Consider the following 25,771-nt stretch of genomic DNA (forward strand, 5'->3'; position numbering starts at 1 on the left):
CCATGGACTTGAATATCATTGTTCTCAACTTAAGTAACAACAGTCTTTCACACTGAAGTATATAATTAAAAGAATCTATGTCACTACAATATTCTTGTAATGGCCACTTGCACACTGGTTACAGCGATGAGACACGGAGGGTAACAGTGTCACGCACTTGGAAGATAGCTTGGGTCAAACTCCACTACAGCGCATGCAACCTGTCAATCCTTTTATCAAATCGCAAGGCGCTGCCAGGAGCGTTACTCTGCTCTTGACAACGAGAAGCCGAAGCTTCCGTGTTTGTTGTGTGAATCGTGGATACATCAGAATCAACGACTGACAAAACAAGGTTTGTATACGAGTCATAGATCTATATAGGAACGTTGCTGCTGGTAATACCTTCACGTTAATGTATAGTCTGGATGTCGGACTTGTTAAGTAGTTGGAGTAATGCGAGACGAACACACGTTATATTGGACCAAACCATTGGTTACCACCAAGTAACTTCGATAACTACGTTAATGACTTATTTTTTATACTCTCGTGGTGCCTGGCCGTTAGGCGGCTTGTATATAGAGATCAGTGCCACATATGCTGGCGCCATGGTGTAAACAAAGTATACATTGTATAAAAAGTGTTACCACGTTCGTGTTTCTTCATACAGTGTAACCAAATTGTATAACATTCAACTTGAGTTTGACTTGATCTTTGCAAAAGTATCGAAATTCAGTAAGTCCAAACTAATAGGCACATTCACTAGATGCTTAGCCATTGAAATTGGTGTAAGTGCTGGTATTCGCATCTTCTCGAGACAAGTGCATTAACTGACTTTTAAAGTCCAGTTTCCACCCTTGCTGAACTGGGCTGGAATACTGGTGTTACATTTTGGCTGGACTAACAAGTGTATGCCTTGTCCAATCAAAATTGTGTAATGAACTAGACATCCGGTTCATTAACAACATGGATTTCAACATGCAGATTTCTGTCAACTGCAGGATTTGTAAAGCATATGTACCTGTAACTGGGCGTTGACAGATATTTCGCAAATCGTTCCATGTTTTTAATCAAGGTGTTGAAGTGATTTTATGCACCTGGCGGGGTAAGACCCGTTTCATTACAATCAAATTTTGATTATTGATCATATCGTCTCGACTGAATTTTGTTTGAAGCAAATACAAGTGATATGAGAGATGGAATCTGATTGGTCACTAAGGACATAGAAGGGACATAACTCTTAATAACCACGCAACGTTAGGATCAGTGCTCTTTCATTAGTGATGGCAACAATTTCAGGGTAATGTTGACATCAGACATTTTCAAAGAACAAAGCATAAAGACGGTTGAATAGTCCAAGTAATCCTCCAAGTGACATCACTCAATATCAGACATCATTATTATTTCTTACTAATTAACAAGAATACACTAACTTACTATCACCCAAGTTACCACGATCACTGGATCATAACTCAGGCACCATGCGATACAAGCATTGCTTAGTTGCGCAATCATGCAGACCGCTTATTTATACTTCCGATGTTAGGATGTGTTGTTAATGGTTCAAATCTAATTTATAAAAGGTCTGAATCGTGAAATAATTGGACAATTTAAATACTTGAATTTGAGAGCACTTGAAGGTTAGAGTAGGCTATGTTTAATACAAGGAATACGATCACTTGCATAGGTGATAGAAGGAAATATTACGGTTTTTACAGTAGTATTATAATTAATATCGAGATAAAGTGAAATGGAAAATGATGAAAATATTTAACATGTGACTGCCTTCATACTTGGACCTTTGCTCAAAATATGCTTGTATAGCCAGTCCATGAAATATAACTATTTCTTTCATATTTTTTTAATAAATCCAAGTGTCTTTACAATTGTATTTACAACTTGGTATAATGTGCATTTTCAGACAGTACATACATTAGAGTTCATTTCAAGAAAAATTTCAAATTTCATCCCATTCTGCAAAAGGAAAGGTTTGAAATAGAAAATGACCATAGATAGATGAAACCAATTTAATTATTTGTCATAAACGAAAAAGCCGAATACAAAACTATTTTGTAAGGTAATGATTTATGAAAATATAATGAGCAATATCGATGATGGTTTTCAGTAATTATGTATTGGTTGTTTGCCTTTTATATTTCAAATTGGCGACTACGCTTCGAAACATATTTTGACAAATTCTCCCTTAAAAGTTTGAAACCTGAACAAAAGAACATTCTCGAATGGCTAATATATGGTCAAGATTGTATAGATTCAGTCGTTAAACCCTAACTATCGTTCGGAATACCCAGTTTTAAAGTTTTCAACTGTGCATGATTAGAAATCACATTCCGACTGTCACTTTCATGATCTGGTAAGCGACGCTCTGATTGGTCGGATGAAAGGTCGTTCTGACGTGATCCCTAATGGGATGTCCTAAGATCTTTGTTTAGTGGTAGCGAGAACTAAGATCTGATTTTAATGAGATTGTATGAAATTATGAGTACTTTTTATTATAGTTTATGTTTTCTGGACTATTTGAGATTCATATATGTGGCTAATTTATTGTAAAGGCTGTTTATAAATTATTGCCTTGAAACAGACATGAGAAGCTGATGTCAACATACCAAAATTAGTAAAGTGATAAATAGTTCATTTTATTTAGAAACTTAAACCACCTGCATCCATTATAAATGACTTCAGCATAGATCCTAACTTCGTCCACGTCACAACACAAGAGGTCAAACCATGCGCAGCTGTCCAGACGACAAATTCACAGTGATGGGAAATTATCAACCGTCTATTAGCCTACACAAATAAACTTGCAGATTGGAACATCATTGAATGAAACAACAAAGCTTTACTCAGTGCTGACATAATAGATAACATATCAAATAGAAGTTGAAGACTTCTTTGAGAGGCATTTAGAAGTTTGAGTACTAAGGAAGGATAAGATATATGGATGAACAACTATCACAATTAGGATCGATGTTTTGGTGTAGGTTCTAACACCGTTATCAAGCAAGTCATGTACAGAGTATGATTGACAAGTAAATATACAGGTATGAGGCAGTGTTTAATACAGTTGAGTAGATTGGGATGTAGTTACAGTGGAGTGGAGAAGCCTGTTATGCACACAAAAATCTGTTCAGATTACCCTGCACAGTGATCAAGTCAAGTTTACAATTGAATGAAACACATGTCCATACCATTTCCGACCCCCAACCAAATGTATGGGTCTCTAGATTGTTGTGTGCAGCCATGGCAGTTTGTCTCTTGCCTCCAGACATGTCTACGAAACCGACTTTCATCAGAAAAATACTCTCTGCCATGATGCAGTATTCCAGTTTAGATGTTGATTAGATCAGACCAGAACATACCAAACGAACAGCTTTATGGGCCTGAGTTAACAAGGGATGTCCAAGGGATGGCTCTATGTCCAGTGGTTTTCAGACGATTACAAAAAAACCCAGAAAAGATGTATCCGAGACCGCCCCGAGACCGTCCCGATGCATCTTTTGTGGGATTTTAGCCAATTTTTATGGTCTCGGCTAGCCGAGACTTTGCGGAGACCCATCGAAGACTATTCTGGGGAATAATCAAGTACTTCCCCACAAAGGCATTAACCTACCGAAGACATTTCTAGTGCATCTCCACTAGCAGGGGATGTCTTAGGAGATCTCTTAAGATGTCTACGATACGTCTTCGCTAGCGAAGACCTTTAAAACAACTTTGCAAAGACTATTCGGAGACTTCCTCAGAAGGGCCATAAAGTAGCTGAAGGTTTGCAAAGATGTATCAGTGCATCCTCGCTAGCGAAGACCCCACAAAGACTTTGTGAGGACTATTCGGAGACTTCCTCATAAGGCAATAAAATAGCTGACTGTTTGCAAGGATGTATTGAGTGCATTCTCACTAACGAAGACCCCACAAAAACATTTGTGGGGACTTTTCGGAGACTTCTTTACAAACAAACAAAATTGAAAAGATACCGTGGAGTCTTCTTTGCTTGTGGAAATCTTCGAAAGAACTTTGCAAAGACTATTCAGAGACTTCCTCACAAGGCAACTTGATAACCGGTTTGCAATGATGATGTGAATGCATCCTCACTAGCCAAAACTATATGAAGACTTTTGTAAGTGTATATCTTTCAAAGACTTCCTTTCAATTGATACAGATCAATACATTGAGCTTTAGTCAAGATCTCAGAAAACTAGGTCCCTTGCTTGGAAGAGATGACATGATCATTATTATTTATTTTGAATTTTCTTTAAGGATAATACTAAAGCTCTTTATCTAAAACATTCACATGCAATGAATTAGAAATCCTATATATGTCAGCAAGGACATTAATAATTAAATACCCAACACAATTAATGCTTCGAGGTATATTTCTATTAAATACAGTTAAAACAAATGCAGGAATTATCAGTATGCAATAATCAGAAAAAAAGAAAGAAATGTACGATATATTCATAAATTCCAATCAGAAAGTAACAGTGTCCGTGTGCAATATAACAGTCTCCTCAGAAAAAGGTATATAAGAAAAGGCAACATAAAGTAATATTACTTTTAGACATAGTGGCTGATTTGTGGCTCAAGATATACATGACAGGGATCGAAATTAAATTTATTTCAAGTTTGCCAATGGGCACAATTATGCCAAATTAAGTGTGCCATTACATTTTTAGGGGTGCCAGGAAATACATGATTGGCTGTTTTAATGGTTATAATCATAATTCAAATACAAGTCAAGTGACTGTCATAGTGTTTATTCAAGTTAAATTATACTTAGAATGAATGATCAATCAGAAAATTCAAACACATCACTCAAGTTACTCATTGTCTTTGTACCTTAGTAAGTACTGCAATACCAGTTATAATAGTCTCAGGATTTATGAGCTTCTGTTCACAACTGGTATATTTTAATTGTAGCTGTTCTGTGTCCATTGGGTGTGGTCCCTCTTCATCCCCCCCCCCCCCCCCCCCCCCCATATGAAAGTTATGTTTATCACATTATTTAAATGATGCATTTACAACTAAATTAAGTGTGTTGTAAATGAAAATAATCCAAGCTAACACATTCATAACGTCCAGATTAAGGACAGAGGAAACAAAAATTTGACGATTTTCAGAACTTAGATCTACCAAAGACGTATATAAATACGTCCGTGGATCTACCTATTTATTGTTGTTGTTGTTTTTCATATTTATTGTTTACGTAGATCTAGACTCTAATCGGAAAATTATTTTCAAAAGAATTATTAATAATATCTGTCATCATTTTCCCGATGACAGTGGTTGTCCACTCTGTAGCATGAAGAAATATCTCCGTTTTCGAAGCTTCGCATGAATAACACGTACCATGTGACACACCATTATCTTCAACGCTTATTTTGTCATCTACACGACAGTCAACTCGCCTTGAGTATTTACATTACTATAACATGCTATTTTATTGGTTTCTGGTGACGCTTTCTTGCCGAAATCTGCTATAAGATTCGTGATTGGTCAAATTGAGCACGTGACCTGATACAACCAATTACAGCAACGGTACTCGTGTATATCAGACTTTGACGAAAGGTTTTTGTTAAATCGTGTTGTTCTGAACGTTTTAAGCAGGAAATCGCGATCTATATTAAAAATATGAAACTTCGTGGATGTATTGTGCCAGGTTACGAGCTGAGACAAAGATTTGTCTTGCATATATTTGGCATTAAACATTGTGGAGAAATCGAGGCGATAAAACTATTAAAAGCCGCGATGCCATTTGACTCGCATCACACGCGATCGCACGAAAAGATGGAAATGATAACTTATATCTAAGTTTGACAACTTTTAGACAGATAAATAATTTTGTTGATTTCATTTATTACTTTGTAAAATATATCTAAAGATTGGATTGACACGTTTTTATTTTGCTCTTTGACTTGTTCGATGTGGACCCATTGTCAAAGTGTGTGTCGGAGAATTCTATTTTATATAACATTGCGGGAAATAGATCTAGTGAATAATATTTTAATCTATCGATAAAAAATAATAATTTGAAAGAGAAGCAAAAACGGAAAAAGAGAGTCACCAAACCTTCATCGAGATAGAATCTACGCCGACTCTGAGTTCAGCAAGGATGACAACGTATATGTTCCTGAACAAACGGTAGGTACACTTTAGATCTGTTTGTGTTACATAAATATATTTTTAAAATACAGCCCTCTATATTGTCTCCATAACAATTATGCTAAATAAATCCACGGAAACGACCCCCGATCCAAACCAATTCTCACTTAGATATTGAACTTAGTTTTAGCATTCGCTGAAAGAGGAATCTTTTTTCAAGCTCCATTTATAAATCGTAAATTTATGTTCTAATTTGGAACCTCAAACTGAAATAAGTCAGTTAGAAACTTCAATATTAGACCCTTTACTCATCTAATTTGGGACTATTTATGAAAAATAATAGGCGCAGATGTAATTTTGTAATATTGCGCAGGCCTTTAAAGGGGCACTGATCTAACGCAATTCCCCGGGACTGGTTGTTGCCTTTGTTATTGTTGTTTCCCAGTGAATACCCGGATGTATAGCAGAAATCTAGACTAGTTCGCGACCTCTGCTGCGCCATTCGTAAGCGCATTAGTCACTTTTATGGGTAGTAATAAGGGCGTATGGTCACATTGATCAACAAAAGGAAATAAAGTTTTCGAGATAATAAGGAAATGTAGGTATCTTTGTGAGTAGCATCGGTAATGGTGACGAAGTTTTGATAAGTCACTTGCTTGGTAATTTTCGCGATTTTCGTTTACACTATTTTGACTTGCAACACAAAGTATATATTTCACCTGAGCATATGCTTTTTTTATAGTGTGTATATTTGTTTACTGTCAAATGTGTAACAAATTTATTAAACGTCTAAATATTCAGTTATTTTACAAAGTGACTGAAAAACATTTCCATCTGTATTATTATGACAACGAATTCCAAAGATTTTGATGTTTAATGTCATCACCAAGAGACTGAAAATGTAACTTTGAAAAGTACATTTCTAAGTTGTTTGGCTTTTAATCCTACATAATAATCTGTTGTGATGTTTGTAGGCCCTTTTGATCGTCTTGATCAATCTGGACAGATTTTTTAGTCAAAATGACTGAAATATTTACACATTTTATAAATTGCCTGAGAGAATCACATTTTACAAATTGACGGTAATATATACACGCTTACAAAGGAAAAGACCTGTGAAAACAACGTCTATCGCGCATTGAAGAATTTCCCGACCAAGACGTAGAGAAACAAGAACGAATCGGTTCAAATGAAGGAAAACAAAATGCAGATATCATAATTACAACCTACCAAATTTATGTGTATAAATTTTAGGCAGCTCCCTTGTTCGAGGAATGTATCCGTGAATATCCACACAAAGGAACAATATCCCACTCGTCTGCAGCTGTACAAAGAAACTTATTCGATGTCACGTGTCTCAGTAACAATCAAATATTTTAAAAGATATATATCGTTTCGGGATATTATAACCCGTGTTCGTTTCTCAACTGATCGCTTGGATTGTTTCAGGTGTTTTACATAGGTGTCAAGTCTCAAAGGTCGGCTGAGAAAGCCCACGTGACAACTATTTTCATAGCGTCCACGGTTCCTAAAAATTCCATTGAGTGATAGATAACAATGATCAATCAATCAACGTATTATCAGTTAACCCTTTGAACAAAGTATGTTGTTTTTACATCGGCACTTCGCGCCATGATATGAGTGTATTCCCTTTGTTTTAGTAAACCTAGTAAACACTCACTTTTGACATATCCACTGTGCAAGATAACAGTGATTAATCAATCAACGTATTTTCTGTTAATCCTTTGATGACTAGGAACGATCCGTTGATTTACAAAAAAAGTAAATCAACTGATCATTCACCTCTTGCTGGGCTGCCACGTGCATATTACATAACACACATTTCACCTCACTTCAAACCTGGATTTAGATTGAATAATTACCCCAGACACAATAAATGCCAAATGGGAACCTTTGTCAGGTAATCTAAGTGGTGCTACCACTAATTGTACCTGTAATAAATTCATTAACTGAGCATCAAGTGAATGACGACAAATACACAAGTGTAGGGTTATACGAGAAAACGTGGATGACAACAAGGGAGTAGTAATCGTATCATCGACGCAATCCGAAATCCGAAAATGCTTTCACTGCATGGATACTGTTTTTAGTATTAAACTATAACCATCTGGGGTATTTCCAAATGACGACATCCGATGAGCTCCCTTGTTCTTTTTGTCTGTTTGTTTAGGCTGAAGAAATGAATTAACATGCGCCCGTTTGTCGAAATCTTTATAGATCACAGTTAACCAATCAGTGTTCAAAAATGCGTAAAACAAATATTGCCTCCAGCCTCCAAGTTTATTTAGCTGTCCTTGCAGACGGTAGCCCAGTCTCTGGTCACGCTCAGTTGCGTTGCATATCATCCGGGTGCTCACGGGGGAAAAACAATAACAAAGGCAACAACCAGTCCGTTAGATCAGTGCCCCTTTAAGATTTCATGTTTCGATCACATCGTGGTTCTCCGTAAAATTTACGGAGAGCACCGATGTGGGACTGAGATAAGAGTATTTCTTCAAAACAAATTATGTATCTGGTCACTGAAATGTGAAATATGATCGCAGACTGTAGTTATAAATTTATAAAATTATTGAATTAATAGATAAGAAATTATATATTTGTATTATGTTAAACTCTATTTATCTTAAGTTGTATTTGAAATTAAAACTTAGGTTTTTTTTACAAACAAATGTCCATTGTTGTATGGTAATTAGTACGGAAATCGACGCCATTTTGTAACCTGCTGTTTTATAACGAGGATGTTGGTTGATATTTTTTTAAGAACTCGTAAGTAAGGGAAACTCATGTTTTGTAACGTTTGTTTGAAATAGATATATGTTCCCAGTAAATGTTGTGGTCTTATCGTTTTCCCCGTCGACATGCTCCATCGCCATCGCGGTATAGATCCTGAATTACGTTTTGGACTGGCACCAGGTTGTTGAAATTTTGGCAAAGTTGCCAGTGTCAACTTTGTTTTGTGACCAGCAATACCCGCCTTTTAGTTTTAGGTTATTAATGAATGCAACTTGATTTTTCAGCCCCCTTCCTTGTGGTGATTTTTGAAGACAAAAAGGGAACGATACTTCATAGGAAGACGTGAACTCCTGCTGATGTGCCTGTTTCATGAGAAGGGATCAAGGTAAAGAAGCCAGTTGCTGCCTTGTGGCCAGCAACTTGGTGTTTTTACGATGCTACCGACACCGATGTGGTACTCGAAGGTCAGTATCTTTGTTAAGTGTCAGGTAAATTTCATTTCAGGTTAATGGAACTGTAACTAAATAAGTTATGAAACTAACTGGTACTTACAAAGTGCACACACAGACTTGTAAGGTAAAGGTTTAATTTTTATAATTTAATATCAGAATCATTGTAAGGAATCAATAGGTTTTACAATCTAAATATCCTTCCTGTGTTTAACTTTTGAGCCAATATGAGTACTTGTAAATGTCAAAACCATTTTTTACATTTTTCTAGAACACAATGACATTTGAATGTGTAATGCTTTGGTCAACTTACATGGACATATCAATATTAAGTGAATATCTAATCACAAGATGTTAACTAATTGACATCATTTAAAATCTAGTTTTGGTACAAGTGGTAAGTTTTGTAACTTTCAAGTCATCATACATTTGGACTGGAACCATTTCACCTGAGTGCAATTTTAATGCTCTTATCTTGTTTGCAATTTATTTTTACTGTATCATGAATTATGAAGCTTTGATTTATCATCCAGTGTAACATGTTATTTTTTTCATCAGTTCTGAAACCCGCAAAGAAAAAACAACTGGAACTTTGTGGTGAGCAAGAAGATCTGCACGCTTAGGAATGCCTTCAAGTGAATGAGCCATGGTTTGTTTCTTTGACCATAACATCAGTAATTTTGTAGCCCCCAAAAAGTAATTTTTGTAATAGTTTTTAATGAGTCTTCTTGACGTCTGGGGTCGATCGGGTAGCCTAGTGGTTAAAGCGCTCGCTCGTCACGCCGAAGACCCGGGTTCGATTCGCGACATGGGTACAATGTGTGAAGCTCATATCTGGTGTCCTCCGCCGTGATATTGCTGGAATATTGCTAAAAGCGGCGTAAAACCATACTCACTCACTCACTCCTTGACGTCTGACATAAAGTAATTAGTTTATGGCACTGATTGGGGCTGTCCGGTAGCCTAGTGGTTAAAGATGGTTCGTCACGCCAAAGACCCGGGTTCAATTCCCGACATGGGTACATTGTGTGAAGCCCATTTCTGGTGTCCCCCGCCGTGATATTGCTGGAACATTGTGCAAAAGCGGCATAAAACCATACTCACTCACTCACTCATTATGTCACTGATATACAATAACATTTGATCCCATTTCAGCCTCTTGAAGGACAGCTTCCATGACGACCCCTGCCAGGACGAGGATGACTTCCCTTTCATATGGTGACTTCCACTTTCATATGATGGCTACCATATAATGATATCTTCTGTTGATGATGTCCACCTCTGGCTACTTGTTATTGCTGTTATAACTCCAAATAAAGAGAATACTATACAACTTAGTTATCTCATTTTTGACAGTACAGGTTTGGCAAGGATGTTTCACAGACACTTCTGGGATGCTGTTGAAAGACTAGATTATGATGTAAGCACATCTTTTGTATTACTGAAAATGATGGAAAGGTAAAATGTCTCTGAAACATCTTTGTTATGGAGACTTCCTTAGAACTTTGCCGGGATGGTTCAAAGCATGTTAATTTACCCATGACAGGTTTGTGAAGACACTTCAGAGACTTCCTTGCAAGTGTTGCGGGGATGCTTCAGAAGCATCTTTGATTGCATAACACAAGTTTGTGGGGACTTATCAGGGACTTGCTCAGAAGGTTTCCCGGGATGGTTCAAAGTATATTTAATTACCCCTGATAGGTTAGCGAAGATGCTTCGGAGACTTCCTTGCAAGTTTTGCTGGGATGCTTCAGAAACACCTTTGATTACCTAATAATAGTTTGTGGAGACTATTCGGGGACTTCCTTAGAAGGTTTCCCGGGATGGTTCAAAGCATATTTAATTACCCCTGATAGGTTTGAGAAGACGCTTCGGAGACTTCCTTGCAAGTGTTGTGGGGATGCATTAGAAACATCTTTGATTATGTCACACACGTTTGTGGAGAATAATCAGGGACTTCCTAAGTGGGTTTGCCGAGATGGTTCAAAGCATATTTAATTAGCCATATAAGGTTAATTCTAAGGAAGTATCGGAGACTACTTCAGTAGGTACTGTAAGGAAGTCTTGGATACTTCTCAGCAAGCTGCAAGTTGGAGTAGTTTGCCGAGATGGTGTGGAGACATTTGCCGGGAATATCTAGAGACTTCCTTAAGACCCTGCGGAGAAGGTAAAAATGTGCCTTGCGGGGAATGATTAAGGCGGTCTCGGATGCATCTTTTCTGGCTTCTTTTTTTTTGTAAGGGTCTGGTTGAAATCACAACTGTACTGTTGTCAGCGAGCCTTAATTTTGCTGCATCTTCTCTCCTGTATGTCTTGTGAGGCTGACCTGGGCGTGGCCTGTCCTTGATTTCATATGTTGGTTGGTGTTTCTGCAATAATCTAGAAGTTACAGTATGGTGATGTGTAACTTGACATCCAGTTTCCTTACAAGACATTCCTGCATTTCATTCCAATAATCTGCAATCTTAAAGAGGCACTGATCTACAGCAAATCCCCGGGACTGGTTGTTGCCTTTGTTATTGTTTTTTCTTAGTGAGTACCCGGGAGGATATAGCAGAAATCTAGGCTAGTTTGTGACCCGTGCTGCGCCATTGGTCAGCGCATGACGTATGGTCATATTGATCAACAAAATGAAATACAGTTTAGTCTTGAAAATAATAAGGAAATAATAGGTATCTTTGTGGGTAGCAGCGGTAATGGTGACAAAGTTTTGATAAGTCACTTGCTTGGTATTGTGTGATTTTTGTTTACACTATTTTGACTTGCAACACAAAGTAAATATTTCACCTGAGCATTGCTTATTTCATCGTGTGTATATTTTATAGTCAAAATGTGTAAAATTTTCACTTAGGCAATTTATTAAATGCCTTAATATTCAGTTATTTTACAAATTGACTGAAAAATCTGTCCATTTATGTTGTTATGATAACGAATTCCAAACATTTTTATGTTTTAATTTCATCACCCATTGACTGAAAATGATAGGATTAAAGGAAAACGAAAGTCAAAGTACATTTCCATGATTCTGGCTTCTAATCCAAGCATAGTAAGTCTATTGTGATGTTTTAAGTCCTTTTGAACCTCGTAATAATTGTTAGTCAATCTGTTAAATAAATGGACAGGTGTTTCAGTCAATTTGTAAATTACTGAAATATGTAGACATAGTGAATCACATTTTACACATTAACTGTAACATATACACCCCTACAAACAAAAAGGCTTGTGAAACAATGTCTGTCTCGCATCGAACTTCCTAACGAATACGTAGAGGAACAAGAATGAATCTGTTCACTGCTACAGCAAATGAATGAAAACAAAATGCACATATCCGAATTACAACCTATCAAAGTAATATGTATAATATCAGGCATTTACCTTGTTCGAGGAATGTATCCGTGAATATCCACATAAAGGAACAATATCCCATATGTCTGCAGCTGTACACAGAAACTTATCCGATGTCACGTGTCTCTGTAACAATCAAATATTTTAGAATATATATATAGCGTTTCTGGACATTATGACCCGTCTTCGTTTCTCAACTGATCTCTTAGTTTGTTTCCGCTGTTTCACATAGGTGTCAAGTCTTGGGGGTCAGCTGGGAAAGCCCATGTGACAACTATTTTCATAATGTCCACGGTTCTTAAAACAAATCCATTGAGTAGGATAACAATGAGCTATCAATCAACATATTATCGGCAAATCCTTTGAACTAAGTATGTTGTTCTTACAACGGCACTTCACGCCATGATAGGAGTGTATTCTGTCTGCTATAGTAAACCTACACATGCAAACACTTACTTTTGTCAAATCCAATGTGCAAGATAACAGTGATTAATCAATCAACATATTTTCTGTTGATCCTTGATGGCGAGGAATGATCAGTTAATTTACAAAAAGGTAAATCAACTGATCACTCCTCTTGCTGGGCTGCCATGTGCAGATGACATAACACACATTTCACCTCACTTCAAACATGGATTCTTATTATGGCAGATGATCGCCTTCCCGGTAATTGTTAATTACAAAGAAAACACCAATGAAATGAGGACACTATTTAATCTGGACAACAAAGTCAATATATAACAAGTATAGTATAACATATCATATATCATGCATGTATTTGAAGATGTATATAGACATACATTTTATCATTTATGTAATAATTCAGTTCATTCCCAGTGCAGTAGATCTGCCACATCGTCAGTGTAGTCCATTGTTGTCGTCAATTGGTTCAACAGATCTTCTTTCAAGGCACGGAGTCAATCACTCGGTATTTTCTCTTCCGAGCAGGTGCTCTTGGGTGAGCGCCTAGCTGCTCAACCCTCACTTCTGTAAGAGATTGTTCACATTTCAGAAGATTCACTACCTCGAAGATGTTATGGTGAGTCTTCTGGGCGCTCTTGTTCAGGTGATGATGCCATCCTTCAAGGTTGTTGTTTGTTCTGCGGCCCTGGTTTCCGAAGTGATTCCACAGGTCCTTGCTCCAAGATCCTTCTACCCATATAGTGGTAACATAGTCCATGAAGCGCGTCACCTTGACGCCTTGGGGACTGTCTGCAATCGCATCAGCCCACACGTCTTCAACCATGTCTAGTGGAATAGTCTTGTGACGCTGGCGGTAAAGGATAGTCTTCATCGCTGCAAAGGTCGGGATCTCAGCCAGCACACCATCAGGTACAACATCATGGTTCTTCCTCAGGTTGGCGATCTCATCATCGTAGATCCAGGGTATAGGAGTCACCTCGGTCACCTGGTACGATGAACTAGTTTCGATTTGAAGGCATCAACGTGCATGATGAAGGGCTGTTCTACATGGTTGTGTGCCTGTCCTTGTGACTGAAGGACATCATCGGAGGTGATGAGTTTGGCCTTGCACTGGCTGGTGACACACTTCCAATAAGTCTTCTCATCAGTCTTCTTGTTAATACGATACTTATGACCACTGTAGTAAAGATGCTTGCCGCCACGAACAGAGTCGATGAAAATCAAACGTACCTGTGCATTAGCCATCGTTTTGAACGTTAATGATCTTGTACATATAAAAATCTTATATACTTCTTACTTGGGTTTCAGAACAAAGAGACATCCTACTCACAATTCAAACAACTTTTGCGTTAAAGTCGCATCTTCTCAATACAAGATATAGTAGTAGAGATTAACTGATTCCCGCGTGTTGTTATAGCTTCATCGTTTCTTTACTAGATTACTTAATCTGAGTTCAATGGAAGTTAGTAATCACATTCTCTGAGTTCAATTTTAACAATTTTAGTAGATTATGTCTTTCTTTATTTTTCCGTCTCACGAGTTCAATGGAAGTTAGTAATCACATTCTCTGAGTTCAATTTTAACAATTTTAGTAGATTATGTCTTTCTTTATTTTTCCGTCTCACGAGTTCAATGGAAGTTAGTAATCACATTCTCTGAGTTCAATTTGTTTTATCTCTTTCTTCACTTTTCCGTCTCACAACACCCCAGTGTCCTCAATGTATAAGTGTCCGTTGTATACATAACGAGGGTACACATCACTGATCTTTTCATTCGCCTTCCCGGTCCCCAGTCCCTTACCCCTCCATTCGCCTTTCCGGTACTACTGGTAAATAGATTTTGGACTTCCCGGGCCGACACAGTTCTACCACTAATTGTACCTGTAATAAATTCATTAACTGAGCATCAAATGAATGACAACAAAGACACAGGTGTAGGGTTATACCAGAAAACATGGATGACAGGGAGTAGCAATCGTGTTATCCACGCAATCCGAAATTCGATAATGCTTTCACTGCAGGGAACCTTTTTATCCCCTCAGCATATAATTTGGGGGGATATAGCTATGGGCATGTCCGTCTGTCCGTCCGTCCGTCTGCCTGAATCGTTTCCGGAGCAGAACTCGAAAACCATTAGATATTTCTTCATCAAACTTTGCATTTATATCACTTAAGTGGTGAAGTTGTGCCTTTTGCTATTTTGGAATTTTTCCAATTTTTTTTTCTCCAATTTTCATGAAAGCATGCTGGACATAGGCTCACTGTGGGAGTGATGTTGGTTTCCGAAGCAGAACTCAAAAACTGTTGAATATTCTCCATGTTACTCTTCATAGGTTTAAACTACATACTGAACTGGTGCCTTTTGCTCTTTAGGAATTGTAGAAATTTTAATTTTTTACATTTCCATGGTAACAAGTTGGACTTAGGTTCTTTTAGGGTGGTGTTCGTTTTCAGAACGTAACTAAAAAAACGTTAAATACTTTCTTACAAAACTTTGCATGTCTACCAGGCACATACTGAACTCGTGCCTTTTGCTATTTAGGAATAATTTTTTATTTTTTACATTTCCATGGCAACAAGTTGGATTTAAGTTTTAATATAGGGTGGGTTCACAAATAAACTGTTAAATATTTCCTTGCCAAACATTGCATGTCTATATATAAAGCACATACTGAACTGGTGCCATTTGATATTAAGGAGTTTTAGAAATGTCTGTTTTAGAATTTCCATTGCAGCTATTTTGACATGGGCTAAGAGAAATGTTGGGTCAGCTACCTGGTTAGGGACACACTTGTTTTACTTTCCATTTCATATGGATGTGACCATGGTGGATCTTTTGTGGGTAAACAAATTATGCATGCATTCAACTCTTGACTCATTACATACAGAATTGCACATTTACATGTGGTTACTTTACAGACAGCTGCTGGGGGGATATGTCATGTTTCTGATGACTCTTGTTAAAATTAAATTTTAAGGTTCCATTGTGGGTATTTCCAAAGAACAACACCCGATGAGCTTCCACTGTTCATTTTTTCTGTTTGTTGAGGCTTAAGGAATTTATTAACTTGCTATTTTTGTTGAAAACTTCATAGATCATGGGTAACCAATCAGTGTTCAAAAATGAGTAAAACAGATATTGCTTCAAAGTTTATTTAGCTGTCCTTACAGACGGTAGCCTAATCTCTTGTTACAATCAGTGGAGTTAGCGAGCAAATATACTCATGGAAGCTAGTGAACCCTAGCGGGCAGTATTAGACAGCTGAGAAGAAGCCAGAGATAAGTGCCCCTTTAACGCTTCAGACAATATACAATGTGCCATGACAATGTGCTTTTAGACATTTCATGGGAATTGTGCTGCACATGCAGTGTGTGCATCGGCAAGTGCATTGACAGTGGTATTGGCAATGAGTCAGGTCAGCTACATCATTGTAGGTAGTCAGTTCAGCTGCATCGTGGTTTGTATGTAGTCAGGTCAGCTACATCATTGTTTGTATGTAGTCAGGTCAGCTACATCATTGTAGGTAGTCAGGTCAGCTACATCATTGTAGGTAGTCAGTTCAGCTGCATCGTGGTTTGTATGTAGTCAGGTCAGCTACATCATTGTTTGTATGTAGTCAGGTCAGCTACATCATTGTAGGTAGTCAGGTCAGCTACATCATTGTTTGTAGGTAGTCAGGTCAGCTACATCATTGTTTGTATGTAGTCAGGTCAGCTACATCATTGTAGGTAGTCAGGTCAGCTACATCATTGTTTGTAGGTAGTCAGGTCAGCTACATCATTGTTTGTAGGTAGTCAGGTCAGCTACATCATTGTAGGTAGTCAGGTCAGCTACATCATTGTTTGTAGGTAGTCAGGTCAGCTACATCATTGTTTGTAGGTAGTCAGGTCAGCTACATCATTGTAGGTAGTCAGGTCAGCTACATTGTTGTTTGTAGATAGTCAGGTCAGCTACATCATTGTTTGTAGGTAGTCAGGTCAGCTACATCATTGTTTGTAGGTAGTCAGGTCAGCTACATCGTTGTTTGTAGGTAGTCAGTTCAGCTACATCGTTGTTTGTAGGTAGTCAGTTCAGCTACATTGTTGTTTGTAGGAAGTCAGGTCAGCTACATCGTTGTTTGTCGGTATTCAGGTCAGTTACAACGTGGTATGTAGGTAGTCAGGTCAGCTTTATCATTGCAGTTAGTCAGGTCAGCTGCATTGTTGTTTGTAGGTAGTCAGTTCAGCTACATTGCTGTTTGTAGGTAGTCAGGTCAGCTACACCATTGTTTGTAGGTAGTCAGTTCAGCTGCATCATGGTTTGTAGGTAGTCAGTTCAGCTGTATCATGCTTTGTAGGTAGTCAGGTCAGCTACATCATGGTTTGTAGGTGGTCAGATCAGCTACATCGTGGTTTGTAGGTATTCAGTTCAGCTGCATCATGGTTTGTAGGTAGTCAGTTCAGCTGCATCATGGTTTGTAGGTAGTCAGTTCAGCTACATCATGGTTTGTAGGTAGTCAGTTCAGCTGCATCATGGTTTGTAGGTAGTCAGTTCAGCTGCATCATGGTTTGTAGGTAGTCAGTTCAGCTGCATCATGGTTTGTAGGTAGTCAGGTCAGCTACATCATTGTTTGTAGGTATTCAGGTCAGCTGCATCGTTGTTTGTAGGTAGTCAGTTCAGCTGCATCATGGTTTGTAGGTAGTCAGGTCAGCTACATCATTGTTTGTAGGTATTCAGGTCAGCTGCATCGTTGTTTGTAGGTAGTCAGGTCAGCTACATCATTGTTTGTAGGTATTCAGATCAGCTACATCATTGTTTGTAGGTAGTCAGTTCAGCTGCATCATGGTTTGTAGATAGTCAGGTCAGCTGCATCATGGTTTGTAGGTAGTCAGGTCAGCTACATCATTGTAGATAGTCAGTTCAGCTGCATCATGGTTTGTAGGTATTCAGTTCAGCTACATCATGGTTTGTAGGTAGTCAGGTCAGCTACATCATTGTAGATAGTCAGTTCAGCTGCATCGTGGTTTGTAGGTAGTCAGGTCAGCTACATCATTGTTTGTAGGTAGTCAGGTCAGCTGCATCATGGTTTGTAGGTAGTCAGGTCAGCTACATCATTGTAGATAGTCAGTTCAGCTGCATCATGGTTTGTAGGTATTCAGTTCAGCTACATCATGGTTTGTAGGTAGTCAGGTCAGCTACATCATTGTAGATAGTCAGTTCAGCTGCATCGTGGTTTGTAGGTAGTCAGTTCAGCTACATCATGGTTTGTAGGTAGTCAGGTCAGCTACATCATGGTTTGTAGGTAGTCAGGTCAGCTACATCATGGTTTGTAGGTAGTCAGGTCAGCTGCATCATGGTTTGTAGGTAGTCAGGTCAGCTACATCATTGTAGATAGTCAGTTCAGCTGCATCATGGTTTGTAGGTATTCAGTTCAGCTACATCATGGTTTGTAGGTAGTCAGGTCAGCTACATCATTGTAGATAGTCAGTTCAGCTGCATCGTGGTTTGTAGGTAGTCAGTTCAGCTACATCATGGTTTGTAGGTAGTCAGGTCAGCTACATCATGGTTTGTAGGTAGTCAGGTCAGCTACATCATGGTTTGTAGGTAGTCAGGTCAGCTGCATCATGGTTTGTAGGTAGTCAGGTCAGCTGCATCATGGTTTGTAGGTAGTCAGTTCAGCTGCATCATGGTTTGTAGGTAGTCAGGTCAGCTACATCATGGTTTGTAGGTAGTCAGTTCAGCTACATCATGGTTTGTAGGTAGTCAGGTCAGCTGCATCATGGTTTGTAGGTAGTCAGGTCAGCTGCATCATGGTTTGTAGGTAGTCAGTTCAGCTGCATCATGGTTTGTAGGTAGTCAGTTCAGCTGCATCGTGGTTTGTAGATAGTCAGTTCAGCTGCATCATGGTTTGTAGGTATTCAGTTCAGCTACATCATGGTTTGTAGGTAGTCAGTTCAGCTGCATCATGGTTTGTAGGTAGTCAGTTCAGCTGCATCATGGTTTGTAGGTAGTCAGGTCAGCTACATCATGGTTTGTAGGTAGTCAGGTCAGCTACATCATGGTTTGTAGGTAGTCAGGTCAGCTACATCATGGTTTGTAGGTAGTCAGGTCAGCTGCATCATGGTTTGTAGGTAGTCAGGTCAGCTGCATCATGGTTTGTAGGTAGTCAGTTCAGCTGCATCATGGTTTGTAGGTAGTCAGGTCAGCTACATCATGGTTTGTAGGTAGTCAGTTCAGCTACATCATGGTTTGTAGGTAGTCAGGTCAGCTGCATCATGGTTTGTAGGTAGTCAGGTCAGCTGCATCATGGTTTGTAGGTAGTCAGTTCAGCTGCATCATGGTTTGTAGGTAGTCAGTTCAGCTGCATCGTGGTTTGTAGATAGTCAGTTCAGCTGCATCATGGTTTGTAGGTAGTCAGTTCAGCTGCATCATGGTTTGTAGGTAGTCAGTTCAGCTGCATCATGGTTTGTAGGTAGTCAGTTCAGCTGCATCATGGTTTGTAGGTAGTCAGGTCAGCTACATCATTGTTTGTAGGTATTCAGGTCAGCTGCATCGTTGTTTGTAGGTAGTCAGTTCAGCTGCATCATGGTTTGTAGGTAGTCAGTTCAGCTGCATCATGGTTTGTAGATAGTCAGGTCAGCTGCATCATGGTTTGTAGGTATTCAGTTCAGCTACATCATGGTTTGTAGGTAGTCAGGTCAGCTACATCATTGTAGATAGTCAGTTCAGCTGCATCATGGTTTGTAGGTATTCAGTTCAGCTACATCATGGTTTGTAGGTAGTCAGGTCAGCTACATCATTGTAGATAGTCAGTTCAGCTGCATCGTGGTTTGTAGGTAGTCAGTTCAGCTACATCATGGTTTGTAGGTAGTCAGGTCAGCTACATCATGGTTTGTAGGTAGTCAGGTCAGCTACATCATGGTTTGTAGGTAGTCAGGTCAGCTGCATCATGGTTTGTAGGTAGTCAGGTCAGCTGCATCATGGTTTGTAGGTAGTCAGGTCAGCTACATCATGGTTTGTAGGTATTCAGGTCAGCTACATCATGGTTTGTAGGTAGTCAGGTCAGCTACATCATGGTTTGTAGGTAGTCAGTTCAGCTGCATCATGGTTTGTAGGTAGTCAGTTCAGCTGCATCATGGTTTGTAGGTAGTCAGGTCAGCTGCATCATGGTTTGTAGGTAGTCAGTTCAGCTACATCATGGTTTGTAGGTAGTCAGGTCAGCTACATCATGGTTTGTAGGTATTCAGGTCAGCTACATCATGGTTTGTAGGTAGTCAGGTCAGCTACATCATGGTTTGTAGGTAGTCAGTTCAGCTGCATCATGGTTTGTAGGTAGTCAGTTCAGCTGCATCATGGTTTGTAGGTAGTCAGGTCAGCTACATCGTGGTTTGTAGGTATTCAGGTCAGCTATATCATTGTAGGTAGTCAGGTCAGCTACATTGTTGTTTGTAGGTAGTCAGGTCAGCTACATTGTTGTTTTGTTTGTTTTTTGTTGTTGTTTTTTTTCTTTTATTGTTTTTAGAAAGACGCACCTGTTACTTAAATGAGCTTCCGCCCAGGTTAGCAGAAAGCCCATGACATAAAGCACAACTTATCAGTACATCTTACTTTGTTGTTTTTTTACAGAAAATAACATACTTCTCACTCACACATTCACTCTTGTTTATATATCATATTGCAGTTTAGGAAAGTACATGGTCTCAAACATTAAAATCTTAAGTACAAAACTAAAATTAAATTGAAAGCTGCTCCTCATTTTCGAAAAGTTGATGATACAGCATCCAAGCACCATAGAATTTCTGTTGATTACCTGTCTTGAAAGCAATATCTTTTTCAATGTTGTATCGTGAAAAAGCTTCCTTTTTATAAACATGAAAATAAGGTTTTGTATTTTGGAATTTGCATCTATAAATATAGTATTTTGCTATTAGTAAAAGTAAATCAAACACTTTATCTGTTTTTATGTTCTCTTTAACTCCAAAAAGTATCAATTCTGCACAAAATGTCATATTATAAACATGAAAGCACTGGTCAATCCACAATGACACTTCATCCCAAAATTGTTTTATTACATCACATTCCCAAAACAAGTGAGTAATTGTTTCCTTTTCATTGTGACAGAAGGAGCACAAATCATTCTGAGCATAATTGAGTAAATACAGAAAAGTATTAGTCGTGAGAATTCTGTGGGTAATTTTGTATTGAAACCATCGCAGTTTGACATCCTGTGTTGTACTGAAAATTTTATTACAAATATTGTTCCAATTTAAGTTTTCAAATTGTAATTCCCACTTTTCCTGCCCTTTAGTTTTTACTTCTGTAGAAACCAATGAAAAATAAATATGTTTTGAACCGGACTTGGTACTACAAATAGTTTTTACCACACAGCGCTGATCCTCCACAGAATCTGTTGGAACTCTAACTAAATTTAGAGCTCCAAGGTATTGTTTAACGCTGCTAACAACACCATAAAACTCCAAATAGGATGAACAAATACCATACATATCATTAAATTCCTCATATGACAGAAACTCCTTAAGTAGTACATGTATAGGTAATGGGGGTTCTGGCTCACTTCCACTGGAGCCAGATTTATTACCTATACTGCTACTACAGGGGGGATTTTTTATGCCAAAATGATTATGCGATTCAACGATAGTCATGAGTTGTATTAAACGAAACATCAATATTAATTAATAATGGATAAAATTTACTATAGCCCACGAGGATATTGGAAAGGTGTAGGAGCAATAAAAAAATTAGCCACCGCGGCTAAGGTATCTAAAGATGTGGCCAAGGATTGGTTAAAGAAACAAGCGATGTGGCAGATATATTTACCGGCACCGCGTTATATACCGAGGAAGAAGTTTGATATTTTTACAACGAATGAAGTTCATCAGGCTGACCTCTTGTTTCTTCCCCACGATAAGGTAAAACGCAAAACGTATAAATACGCTTTAACCGTAGTGGATGTGGCTAGTCGATACAAAGAGGCTGAGCCATTAACATCGAAAGAATCAACAGAGGTAGCTAATGCACTGAGTCGCATATATAAACGCGGACCGCTAAAATGGCCTAAGCTATTTCAAGTAGATCCCGGTCGCGAGTTTATGGGATCGGTAACTAAACTGTTAACAAAGAACGATGTCGAAATCGTCCGTGGTGAAAGAGAGGCCCACCGCAGTCAAGCTATCGTCGAAAGATTTAACAGGACATTAGCGGAACGTTTGTTTGGCTATCAGTATGGGATCGAAATGAAATCGGAACGATTGAGATCAACCGAATGGGTGACACGATTATCAGCTGTTGTATCAGCGCTGAATAATGAAGTAACAAGATTAATAGGGAAGAAACCATCCGATGCTATTAAAATGAAATCCGTGACTTCCGAATCTTCAGCACCGAGGAGAGGCAAAGAACGAAATCTTCCGGATAGTGTAAGGTTAAGATATTTATACCAGGCAGGTGAACTCGAAGGAGGCCTACGTCGCGCAACCGATCCAATATGGTCCCTTAAGACGTATAACATTAGTTGATTGGTTATGAAAGAAGGAGAGCCTATTCTTTATTATCTTCAAGATGGACCGGGTAGGGCATTTGTACGAGAAGAGTTATTCATAGTTCCCGACGGTACGGTATTACCACCATAACCATAAGCACAGGTAGTAACACCATCATTATCAATCCATCTCTTTGTATCTAAGGGGGATAATGATGTCTTGTTCATTCTTAATCCATATATCCTATGATTGTAACTTCTTAAAGAGTTCATCTCGTGTTTGAACGTTCTACCGTTAAATAATGATTCTTTATACTGTTCGTGTTTGATATGCTTTTTTACAACATACTTCTTAACACCCTTGGCTTTTCTTATCTCTCCATTATCGGACTTTTTTATAGAATACTTCTTAGGTCTTAATCTGACATACTCCGCTATAGGGGTCCCAGCACATTCATCCTTCATCTTACCTAACCCCTTTTTATTTACTACGCTGTGCAGTGGATTATCTTTAGGGTAATCGCTCGTGTCGTACATATCTATTTTTTCTGCCATATCTTTATACACATCCTAGGTTTGTATTTCCATCAACAAAGAATCTGTGTCGGTATATAACACCTCGCATCTATCGCCGTATTGCTTCTTAAGTTCGTTGTAATAAAAGTCATACATTAAGTGTTATGACAAGTCGAGAATACTCATACCGACGTACACCGGTCTGTTTTAATTTTATATTACTCTTCTGCATATGCAACGCGGCTAAGTCGTTATCGAATATTTTGCTTCTGTTAAAAGCCGGACTGGCTATAAGTTTCCTGAGTCTTTCTTCCTCATTAGATCTGACTAATTTAACATCAACATGCTTCCTTAGATTCTCCATAGTTTTACCAAATACCGAGTTATTCATGAGCTTATATAGATTCTTTTCGAAATCTCTGGTAGCTATCTTTCTTAAATCTGTGTTCAACCTTATATAGGGCTCCATCCAAGGGCTTTGATCGAACTTTAGAACTCTGTGTATTTTCTTAAGTTTCATACCTAACGATAGATATAACTGGAGATTTCTGTAGTGAACTATATATTTTGTCTTATCCATCAAATTTGAGTTTTTCTACGTTAGCTAACCTACTATTACCCATCAAGGAGCGTTGATATTCCGACATCCAATCTTTATTAACCATTAATCTTTCGGGAGCTAGCGGATAACTGTTATGATCTTTATGTAACGAACTTGGATATTCCAAGTCGACTTCTAGTATGTACCCTTTATTCACATCATTATTATGGATATTATTGATATCATTCACATTAATATTATCGACCCATTCAAAACCACCCGTGGGTAAAGGTTGACTCATAGCCCATCCGTACAAATTGTTAGCGTCGAGATATAATATATGCGTGTCGGGTTTACTCGGATCGTATCCTTCCACTAATTTATTATTAGCCTTAGAATACCTTTTAGCTGCCATCGATATACCACCTCTTAATCCTTTCTCAATAAACAAGTGCATATCGTAATCTGTGAGTAATTTTAGTTCTACGCCGGTCTTCTTCAACAATGCATCCCACGATAGTCCGGGACTGGAATAGTACCATGCCGGGTCCAAGCCGTATTGTTTTAAACATGTCTTTCTAAATATCTCGAATATATCGGCCAGTAAGAGTACATCGGTTTTTAAGTACAGATCGTGATAATCGCCTAAATTCTTACAACCTAATTTATCCCAGACCGTCAGAGCGTGTTCATAATCGGCATCTGTTATTCTAGATTCTGTTAAGTTACTATAGAATGATTCGAGGGGTGGTAATTTAGTTTCTGCGAATCTAGACCAATCATCCATATATTCGTAAGGATATACACCTTTTCTCAGCAACAAATGACGAGTTATCTTATCGGTATATTTATTTGTTATCGCAAAGTCATCGGGATTGTTCGCATTAGCTAAATTGTCCAGGGAAGATAACAGAAACTGTACGGAGTCTATGAATCTAAGCCCATTACTTTGCTTTATTCTAGATTTCCCATCCTTGTCCCTATAATGTATAGGTTTAGTCAACGAGAACGATATGTATTTTTCCATATTATTAGGAATGCACGTTAAACCGCCGTCGGTCTTCGAGATAGCTTGCATAATGAGATGTGAATCGTATCCCCTAAGGTTATGAAACACAACGGGGATGGGTATTGTTGAGAATTCATTTTTAGTTTCAAGTTACACTCGTTATGAGCGGCTCCCCGATAATTACCCGTGACGTGACAATGATCTCTAACGGAATCCCCATCCAGGGGTTTGTTACAAATGTGACAAATCGTTGACTTCTTATGGGCCCTCCAATCATCCCTCGTCATGCGCATTGGTATCTTACACGATAAATTTTCCCTGATTATTCTCTCTTCATTTTGTAGATATTCTAGGAACTTTCCCGCTGCATCGGGACCTGTAAATCACGGGCGGGTTTGTTTTCCCATCATACCTTACAACTATATATCCAAACCCACAAGGAATATGTTCTTGAGTTTTGTACGTAAAACTACTATCTTGATTATTATGGTTGGTATTTTCTATGGGTTTGATAAGCGCTTCGAAGTCGGCGTAAATTACGTACGGTACTGGCATTTGATTACAATAATGTTCAAATTTTAATATATTTTTTCCCTCTTTAGGCATATCGATCCTGATAGCATTCTGTCCAACACCTCTACAGTCTTCTTTATGCGCTTCTAATAGATCTTGTCTGCTGTACCCATGTAGGCATCTTTCGCAGAAATATTTCTTTTCTTTATGTTTTGTTTGATCGTATAATAGCCTGTTTAAACTCTTTATCCACGTATAATGATATTTACCATCTTTTTCGATCAGGAATGAATTGATTCTGGGGATATTTTCCGGAGCGGAGCTTATCCTGTGTACAACAATTCCTTTAGAATGTCCGAAAACATTTATAGCTAAATTATTTTGCTTTTCCACCTTATCAATTTGTGATATTGGTGTAGGTTCGTCTATACCATCGAAGTTTAGTCCATCGTTTTGGGGATAGCTAGAAGGTCTATCCGGATTTTTGTCTACGGGGAACAATGCAGATCTTATCATCATTCTTAAACAGTCATCGGATTTATTTTTTACGTTAATTATGGCTTTTTTCTTCTTATAATACGGGGGTAAATCTATATAAGATCCACCTTTGAAGGGCATATAATTTGCTATATCTAAATATAAACTATCGATTT

General features: G+C 38.3%; 1 protein-coding gene across 5 annotated transcripts in view; it reads left to right on the plus strand.

The window, feature by feature from the left end:
• Nucleotides 1-235: 235 nt before the first annotated feature.
• LOC124150127 (leucine-rich repeat and death domain-containing protein 1-like) overlaps nt 236-25,771 on the plus strand; it is a 130,271-nt gene continuing 104,735 nt past the window's right edge. Inside the window, exons 1-4 of one of the 5 annotated variants that reach the window (XR_006863204.2) lie at nt 258-331; nt 9,129-9,308; nt 9,852-9,942; nt 10,449-10,623. The gene's annotated coding sequence lies outside the window, so the exon portion shown is untranslated. The other 4 variants (XR_006863201.2, XR_006863202.2, XR_006863203.2 and 1 more) reach the window with 4 other exon arrangements.

This window comes from Haliotis rufescens, unplaced genomic scaffold, assembly GCF_023055435.1.
Source record: "Haliotis rufescens isolate VD_foot unplaced genomic scaffold, xgHalRufe1.0.p SCAF_4, whole genome shotgun sequence".
NCBI classification, from domain to species: Eukaryota; Metazoa; Mollusca; class Gastropoda; order Lepetellida; family Haliotidae; genus Haliotis; species Haliotis rufescens.